At 41.6% G+C, this 9,673-nt stretch overlaps 1 long non-coding RNA gene across 3 annotated transcripts; it reads left to right on the top strand.

Moving 5' to 3' along the window:
• The first annotated feature begins 2,598 nt into the window (after nt 1–2,598).
• Nucleotides 2,599–9,389, top strand: LOC145651789 (uncharacterized). Of its 3 annotated transcripts, none has more exons than XR_014117765.1 (4): nt 2,599–2,736; nt 2,845–2,983; nt 8,750–8,830; nt 9,016–9,389. It is a non-coding gene; the product is annotated as an uncharacterized LOC145651789 (long non-coding RNA). The 3 variants fall into 3 exon arrangements; XR_014117766.1 differs by having other exon boundaries at nt 8,747–8,779; XR_014117764.1 differs by having other exon boundaries at nt 8,747–8,830.
• The last annotated feature ends 284 nt before the right edge of the window (nt 9,390–9,673 follow it).

Raw genomic sequence — 9,673 nt, 5'->3', positions numbered from 1 at the left:
ATGCCTCCAGTCATGACAAGAAACCCATACTTCAGGTGTTGAAAAGGAGAAGAACATACTCAGACAGACGCTCAGAGGTGTCATTGATGACTTCAAACAAAAGGATAGACTAGCGTGACCTCAAGTGGACCACCACAACATGCTTATGCACTATAAAGGGGGGGATATAATATCTTAGACACAGACCTACGGATAAATAGAGATGAAGATTAATCTACTCCAGTGATGAAAAGAGCACAGTTTAAACAAAAAAACCCACTCTTAATCATATCACCTCATCTGTGCAAGATGACAGCACGGACATGCATGGCTGCAGGGGACAGGGGCCGCAGTGAACAGCACGACGGAGGTGGACAAAGGCCTTCGAACTGTTCATATGCAGCCACACCAGCTGAAACCAGCCACACCTCTAGAACAATGAGCCAAGGCATAGCAGTGAAGTAACTATGCCAACTCCCTGGCTTGAACTCCACTGAGCACGCATTTCACTGGCTAAGGGGCAAGATTGAAGGTAAATGCCTGAGGTAATAACAAAAGTGTTTACAGGAAAAAGAGGTTTAAACATTGAATTAGAAATATTATAAAACATAAAGGATCGTATAGATTCTGCATCCTTAGAAAATTATCTATGTACAGAGCAGCGGCCTCTGTAGAGGCCTCTGCAGGCTTCTGCAAAAAATTCTAGGTAGGCTTTAGCAGACCTCTGTGTAAGACACATCATTTCTCCACCAGGTACAGAATGGTACAGAAAAACAATCCTGTTTTGCAGACGTGAGATAAAGTCATGTCTTCTCTTGGACTGTAATGGTACCAACCTCCAACTCATATAGGTGTTGAATATCAATTTGCATATATTGAATGGTCTGGATATAATAGATTTGGATTTCAAACACTAGTATGTAAAAAAAAGTGGGGTGATTACATAATCACTCCTGAAATGATAAAAATGTGGGTTCTTTGTCACACATTCTCTGATTGTCAGACATTCTCCGGAGGATGCCTCAGTAATGCTTGTTAAGGTTGACCTGCGACCAGCTTCAACTAATTCTCAAGCCTGAATTTTGATTCTTGAATGAAATAGAAATGATTATACCAGCATATAGAGGAATTTAAGAATGACATGCCCTTCCAAATAAGCCAGAGCAAAGCCACAAGACAGGCCTGGTGGGGCATGATGAGGGAAGAGACTTGGTGCCTAGCAATGTAAAGATCTGTAACCAAGCACTAAGCATGACAGATTTCATTTAAGATTATGTTCATTTGTCCAATTACTTGGTCCCCCCACCTATAGGGTGGCTGACGTTCCTACATCAGGCTGTGCTTGCTATACTTTGATCTCATCATCACTGTTTCATTTCAAATCCAACAAAATCTGCTAAGAATCCTAACTCAAGGGGTTTGCTTATTGTGATTTGCATTCAAAACATAGATATTCACTTTGTTCGTACAGATGGTCCCATGTCCCCTTTAACTGCCATCACCAGACACATCTTCAACAAAAGATCTGGCGCTGCACAGCAAAACCATGGTGCTGTGGCCGGCACAGAGCACTGCATGGCACGACGCGGTGTGAACCGGCTGGTATCAGCATTCGGAGTTGGGAGGGGGCGCACAGGTGGATGGGAACACCTGTGTCTGACTTGCTGCCGGCCGAGAGAGACTTCCAGAGGAAGCCGGGAGAGGAATGATATTGATCAAGGCTGCTTATTACTGCGGTTTACCTCCCACTACCACGGAAAATGATTTGTGATTTTTATCTGCGGGAAGTAAACGGAGGAGACGTGGCTCAAAAATCCTCCCTTGCGTGTGGTGCATGTGTGAAGGCAGGAGAGAAAGCATGCTTCAATGCAAACAGCTTCCCAAACACAAATGCTAGCTCAGATCTGGAGCTTCAGTTCAGAGAGGGGTGAGGATAGTTGTTAGGGGCACAGCTATGGGTAAAGCATTGACTGAACCAGGGCTTTATGAAGGGAGTACACAGGGAAGGTTTTAGTTTTTTAAACCCTCTTCAAGGATGGCGCAGACACAGCATGTTTGAAAAACAGATATAGAGAGCAACACAAATTAAGAGGAATGGTAAAATAAGAGAAAGAGAGATAGAAAATGTAAACTCGAGAGACCTATTTATAGCAATTTATACAAATAGACTATATAATAAATCATATGTACAAAATAAGAGTAAGATTTCATTTAAATTAGAATTAAGTAAAATAATGTAGTAGGACAGTACATGACAGTACATGAACTGCAATGCAGCTGTATCTGTACATGTATAGCACCTTCCGCTCATATCTGAACACAGCTGTCTGTCACCTACCAGTGCCAGTAGGAAGGGCGAAGGAAGCTCTGAGATGTAATGTAACCCTGCTCCACAGTGAGCAAAGATCCCATGCTTGTTCACTTGTTGAAGACCCATTCAAGTAACAAGGAATTTAACATCAAATAATTAAACAGCAGAGTCTTCAAAAGCCTCAATTCCCTTGGATCGATGTTCTTGAAAAACCCCAGCATTGACAAATAGTGCATTTGCAGACATTCTATTTATTCTTGTTAATGTAACAATGCATATTAAACCATCTGGTCTTTAAAATCAATTTGACAATAACTTTATAGATTCTTTTTCAGTTAACTCACAGACCATCAACAATCTCGCAAGTGGAAAGGTCATCAAAATGCCTCTGTGTGTGAGAGCGGGTGAATGATTGTTCGACCCAAACTGCACTACAATGTCCAATGGTGAGAGAACATTCGCAGGTCTCTCGTCGATGGACTGTGTAAGACAGCCAAACTCAACCAGATCTCAGAGAGACATTCAACTGCTGTTATTCCATGTGCACCCATTAGGGACTCGCTGACAAGAGGCCCTATCGATCGTTGCCCTGACCACAGCCCAGGTGTGCCTGGCTATCACAGATGAAGCTCTCCCAAAGCATTTCAGCTCTGGGGTATTCTGGCTCTGGGGTGCTCCGGACTATGGCTCGGGGTGAGTGTACATCTGTCATGCTACAGAATCATTGTGCCAGCAGCCTTGCGCCTGTGTTACCTAAGAGGTGAAAGTTCATGGGAGCTCCAAGTACCTGTGCTTTACTGCCTAAAGCCATCAGTGCCATTTCAATAGCTGTCTCCAGACCTTTATTTAGGGAAATATGTGACCTTGTTACCTGGAATGAAAACAAGAATAGATGGAAATTGCTTTTCATATTTGCAGTTATTTAAGGAAATATCTCATAAACTTTATTTTATGAAAAGCCAGTGTATTGTATGTGTGTCTTCTGTGCTTTCATTTGTGTAATGAAGTTATGCTGTAAGTGTAAAAATTATTTCCTAAAATATCATCAATTTCTCCTCCTGTGCTTTCAAAACACTGTTAGGCTCAATGTCCAAACACCAAGATAATCATGCCAGAAGTGTTCCTTTCGTTGAGTTTGCCTGTTTGTGTGAAAAGCGCATGGATATTCTTGTTGTTTAAGCATGACTCAAACATTTAACCAAGATGTGTGGATCATACATAGGCCAATGACCAAGAACTGGCTCCTTGCTTCCAAAACTAAGTTCAGTAAAGAGCAGCCCTCCTGTAAAAATTCTAAATTAAGCGTTTTGAACAGCACTCAACAGCACTCAACATCATTTCTCTGCTAGAACATAAAATCAATCCACCATTCTGGAGTTCAGGGGGAAAAGGACACGTTGCTCTGCTATTGTGCAGGAAGCACAGGCCAGCGTGCATGACAGAGATGATGGCCTCAGCTGGGCCAAGCCAGTTTTAGCCTCCATCAGGGCCTTCCCAATCCCACTCAGCCACATCTCCACACCTGAGCCACCGGGCGCACCTCATAAAGAGGCCTGGGCCAAGGTCTCCGCGTTCCAGGGAAGAGAGAACACGGCAGCCTTGCTGCGTTCCTGTGTCTCACTCTCACAAAACTTGGAAGATTTAAGGCTTTACTTAGAAGCACACGCTCTGACTGTCTTTCTGCATGTCGATCTGTCCTTTCTGTCCTTTCTTTCTTTGTACTTAAATACCCCCCTCTCAATCTCTTGCTCACTCCTTTCTAGGCATGCCATCTTTCAATACTATCTCTGGGATTTTGGCTGACCAGTTAAAGATCTGTCATTCTGTCTCTCAGACCAGAGGGATGAGGTTAAAGAATCTGAACTGTGGGGACTTAGTGCTGGACTAGCTATAAAGGGAAAGATTTACAGAAGGCTCATGAATAGGGATTTTTATAGGAACCTACACTCCCTGACACAGATGAATCAGTCATTTCAGTTACAAAAGCCAAAGCCTCATTTTCAGGGAAGCCCTAGCCAGTGATTCCTCAGTGATTTATAAATGCTAATGAATGTGGGAGTGCAAGGTGCAAAGTCACAAGCCCTTGTTCTCGGGGTCCTTTCGATTAATGGTTATTATAGCACACGCCACATACTGGCATTCGTCAGCATACGAGGCAATGTCAGCGAAAAGACCTTATCTGCACAAGTCAGGCCCAAATTACACGAAAACTAAGGCAAAGTATAAAGCAAAACTTGAAACAAGACCAGACGCGAAACTTGCATGCTGTAATAGCACCAATTGACCCTTTGAACAGCTTAAATGCCATGTGTGGAAGAATGCCGGCACGCAATTGCTGTAACGTAGGGGACACCCACTGTAATCGGCTTCAGAGCTGCATGCTCTGCCACTGTTCTGTTTGCCCATCTGCTCAAATTGCAATAATGTCTTCATTCTTTTCCCTGGAAGCCATATGAAGCCGGCATTCCAGCTGCGACACCTCCAAACCTTTTGTTCCCAAGGAGCCTCAATTGCAGATGCCTCTCTCTCTCTTTCTCTGCGTGTGCATGTGTATACCTAGTGTACTGCTTTCTTAGCCATAACCCAGAAATGTACCTTTTGATGATAGCTAATATGAAGGGGAGAGCACGGGCAGCAAGAAAATGAAATGATGACCGGCAGAAAGCATGGCAGTGGAGGAGGCTGAGCTGGTTAGCACGTTGAAGCACTTTCAGAGCCTGAGGAAGGGGCATGCTTATCTGGATCCTGCAATCCGGACTCTCCTCTCCAGGATGAGCCCAGTATCCTGGAGACGTTTTTTTTTTATATGTATGTATATATAATACATACACACATATATACATATCTCACAGGATGGAGAAATTCAAGTTCCCCGACACCCAGCCTACTCCTTTATGAGAAAATGAAATCGTGAAATCCCCAAATACTTGAAGCTCTTCCATCCTCAAAAGGCAATAGCATTTCCAAACATAATAAATGATATGAATTCCTTTTAATTATGGAGCAAAAAAAGAGGAGAAAAAGAGGAGAAAAAGTACATAGACGCCCTCAAGGAATGTTTGCATTTCTCAGATCAAATCAATACACCACACTGCACTTTATTTCCTAACATTTATAAAAATAGAACGCCAAATGAGTCGACTAAGACCTTTCTTTTTGCTCTGGGGATCAGGGAAGCTGCCAGCTTATGAGCGCTAAGGTTAAATACGGACATCAGACAAGGAGGGAAAAATGAATGTGACATTTAACTAGGAGGGCAGGTGTGTGTGTTTAAGCAAGAGAACGAGAGGGGGAGAGAGCGTTGAGAGCAAGAGAGAAAGAGACAGATACAGGGAGATAAAAAAATAGAGATGGACAGATGGATGGATAAACAGATCATGAGTAAGAGTGAATGAGAGATTCCAATAATGTGTGGTACAAGTGAGGTGGTGGTTGCAGCACAAACAGGTGAAGAAGAGGAAGAAAAACCCTCCCTCTTTCAGAGATCTGAGAGTTATTCCATTTTGGACAAGTCCCATTTCAAGAACAACTTTCCACGTAGAGGCTGAATCTCAAGAATTCTTTTCTGGCAAATATGTTAGACGACTCTCGCTCAGTTCACCCTCAGGGGTTGCAGCAAGGTCACAGTGTGAACAAATGGATTTTTTTGTGACCGTACAGCAGGGTCCGAAAATCTGAGCTGCACTATTATTTAGCTGCAATTTGGAGCTGAGAGGTTATTATACACAATAAATACAAATTATTCCTCTGGTACAGTGGATTTTATACTCAGTTATGGTATCACTTCAAGATGTTGGATAGTTCTTCAGAAATATACAGTAGGGTTCAAATATTTACCAACAAGAATTAAACAATTCAGTGCTGTGACAGTTTTTCAGCACTTGAGATAATTTGGCTTCAATCTACTTCAATAATTTACACCAACACTCCTACAAACATCAGGAAATTATATTTTTAAAAAGGACTTCAAAGTAATAAATGATTCTATCTTTGGTGATGGTAACATATAAATGGTCATACTAATTCAATCAATATTAAGCATAAGTAGAAATGACCGGATTTAACATCGTGTTGGGAATTTAGCTTACTTGTGTTACCATTTCAGTAGAATGTATGGTGTCACATCAATGAAAAGAAACCCCCAGAACATTCAGGTATACTCCATATCATTTCATACAAGCATTTCTTAAGTAGCTAAACAATTTTGCATTCTTGAATAATAAATATCAACTGAGCAAAAAGTACATTATTGATAACTGAAGTATAAACAGTTCTTGGTAGTGGGTGAGGCCTTTCAGACAGGACATTCACTCTGCATTCACGGTATCGTATACCAGCTAGAAGGCCATCAAACCTTAGATGCTCTAGTTGATTACGTCACTGATTTTCTCATCATCAAAAAAGAAATTCCCACAAACCTCCTGAAATTATTACCAACACAATGCTGCTCTCTTCTTTCTTCTGTTGGGAGTTGGGGCCGGATCATTGGTGGGGGGGAGCTGCTGGACCTGAACCTGCTTCTGTTGAGCCTGGCAGCATAGACAGGGATAACTGATTTAGTATGAATAGCTTGCAGAAAGTATTCATTGATAAAAAGGAGATAAATGTAACACTCAGAATCCTGTGTGAAGATATTATCTAGCTAATTTAGTCACCCGACTAGCTAGCTAACTAACTACCATTAGGAGAGCAAAAGTAGTTTAGTTCCCTATGGACACCACTCAAAGACCTTTTGAAAAAATGGGTGACATACTCTCATACTATCTTTTTTCTTTCCTGTCTTTCTTTTCATTTTTGGAAGCCAGATTTTTCTTTGGTAAGCTGAAACGTGACACGCTACTAGCAACACTGAACAATTTCTTAGAAATAGAGTGGAGATCAATACAGAGGCTCTCTGGATGTTTACTTTTAGCCAAAAACAACAAAAGAAACCATTACTTATATACTTTTAACCATTACTATATTGTAAATGCAATATTCTATTAATGATGAGAGGTTAATAATTTAATATTGAAAAAAAAGATCAAAGGTTCTAGTAATTTTTTGGGACCACTGTCAGCCAAAGGCCTCTAACTATCCTCACCCCCCATGCCCCCACTACACCTCTTGGTGTTTTACAGGTGCAACTAGTCAGTATACAGATGCAACAGCGGTTATGCACAGCAGTTATGAACTACGAGATTAGAGCAGCCAGAATGAGGGGCTGCTAGCACAAAGAGGGTGAGACAACAACCACACCAATGAGGCAGAGGGACTTTATTTGTGCATAACTCTGTTAGCTGGTAGTTAGACCAGACCACTGCTCTGTCTTGTTCGACACCTATTTTCTCAATTAAAATAACAGAGGGGATCGAAATAGAATTTCACTACATAAATTAATAAAGCCTGCAAATAAAGGTCAGCACATGGCAGGAACTGTCCCTCTGCTTGAGCTTAACCAGCCTTCATCAAACATAACAACCCTCCCATCTGCACCCCTACCTCTCTATCTAGCACCTCACCCTAGCATGGCCCAAATCAAATTAATCATGGTCAGGTGATCTGGATGAGGACTATCGATTGGCATTTCTCACCATCCCAGCTTTCGGGCCACAGACGGATGAATGTCTTAGCCACTAGCTTTCGGGCCACAGACGGATGGATTTCCTAGCCACTAGCTTCCTTAATGTGGCTTTTAATTGTGTTTTGCTTGCTTTGCTTTGTTCCACTTGTGGTTATTAATGTCAGTGACATTTGGTTGCTGATGGCTTGGGAGACCAGGATTCCTTCCTCCCGCTATCTCACTATCACTTTTTCGCTCTCTCTTTCCTCACCTCTCTCTCTTTCCATCTCATTGGGTGGGTTCATTACCTTTACACCAAGGCCCTTTGTCAGATCAATCTTAAACTGCAAAACCTCATATGGAAAATGGAACTAAGGAATCTCAGAAGTGCTAGACAGAGAGAGGAGAGAAATTATGTATGACTGAAAAAGTTAATACTCTAAACCTCCTGTGACCATCACACATATTCATAAGCTAGTACAAATGTCATATGACAACAGAGATTTTATCAACACTACTTTAGTAAAACTACAGTCAAGTACCTCTGGCAAATGCTACCATTAGGATTTTACTCACACAAGGCTCAAACTTTGTTAGGCACCTTTTGGCCTTCATAAAACTCTCAGGTGTGTTCTCAGGCAGTGAGAGTTCAGGGTCCTTGATCTGGGAGATCGCCATCTTACTGTTCACCCAAGGAGAGGCCACACGGACTCTGCGCAATGTTAATGCACTGAAGCGCACACAAATGACTCGCTGTCACCACAGGAAAAACCGCACAGGCATAACAAGTCGACTTAGACATTCACTGTCTGCTGCACAAAGCTTTCTGGAGCAGATTGCAGCCTTGCTCTGTCTAATGAATTGAGATTGCGGCATGATTGTTTCACTTCCTCTGTCTCCTCTGCTCTGTTTAGCAGGCGGCTGCCTGTAGAAAGCCTCTCAGTATGGTGAGTCACTTCCTCCACCAGGAGACTCTGAGCAACATTCACTAAAAAATGGTGATTTCTGCTTATTAATCTACTCTTCTATGTAATATCTTGATGTCATTTTGACATGAAAAGAGAAAAATTGAACCATCTTACACTTATTACTTTAGTCACTTCTTTTGATATTCTGATTGTTTGCCATGGTTGCCCATATCAAAAGCAAACTATTAATGATGCTAATTCTAATCTGTTTGCAGGAATGTTTGCCTCTTTGGAAAAAGATGCTGGCACTCAAACCACTATAGTTAGTTCGATTTAAACAGCTGAATGTGACCAGATGTCCAGCTATGGCCAGATAAATGTCTACCTATGGCAGAATGTGGCCAGATGTCTAACGTTTGCTCTACAGGCTGTCCACAGCACAGACATGGACATGGGGGAATACACATACATGGTGCTTTTCTATATTAACAGCTGTTTGGCCAACATTACAGTGAATAAATACATAAAGCTGTTTCTGAACCAGAAACTGCAAATGAACAAATAGATCTAAAATCTTCAAAAAGACTGGTGACACTACTGAATATAGGTCAAATCTAAAAAATGCATTAAGAAAGCCAGAGACACCTGCATGCAGCATATACAACTGCACAATAGATTAGATTTGTATTTTTGTATTTATATATTATTTCCTGTAAGGAAATTGCAAACTCCAATTTCATTGTACTTGTGCAATGACAATAAAGATGTTCATTTTTGTTCTATAAACAAATCGGTTTTTGGAACTTATTTGGGCTAGTCCATATTAAGAGAATAACAGCCCAAGGCTCTGGGTTAGTGGCGATGTGTGTGTGTGTGTGTGTGTGTGTGTGTGTGTGTGTGTGTGGATGTATGAGTACAGATATAAATGTGTGT

Source organism: Electrophorus electricus, chromosome 17, assembly GCF_041902795.1.
Source record: "Electrophorus electricus isolate QZ-2024a chromosome 17, ASM4190279v1, whole genome shotgun sequence".
NCBI lineage: Eukaryota > Metazoa > Chordata > Actinopteri > Gymnotiformes > Gymnotidae > Electrophorus > Electrophorus electricus.
The sequence above is the reverse complement of the archived record's forward strand: the minus strand, read 5'-3'. Positions and strand labels throughout refer to the sequence as shown.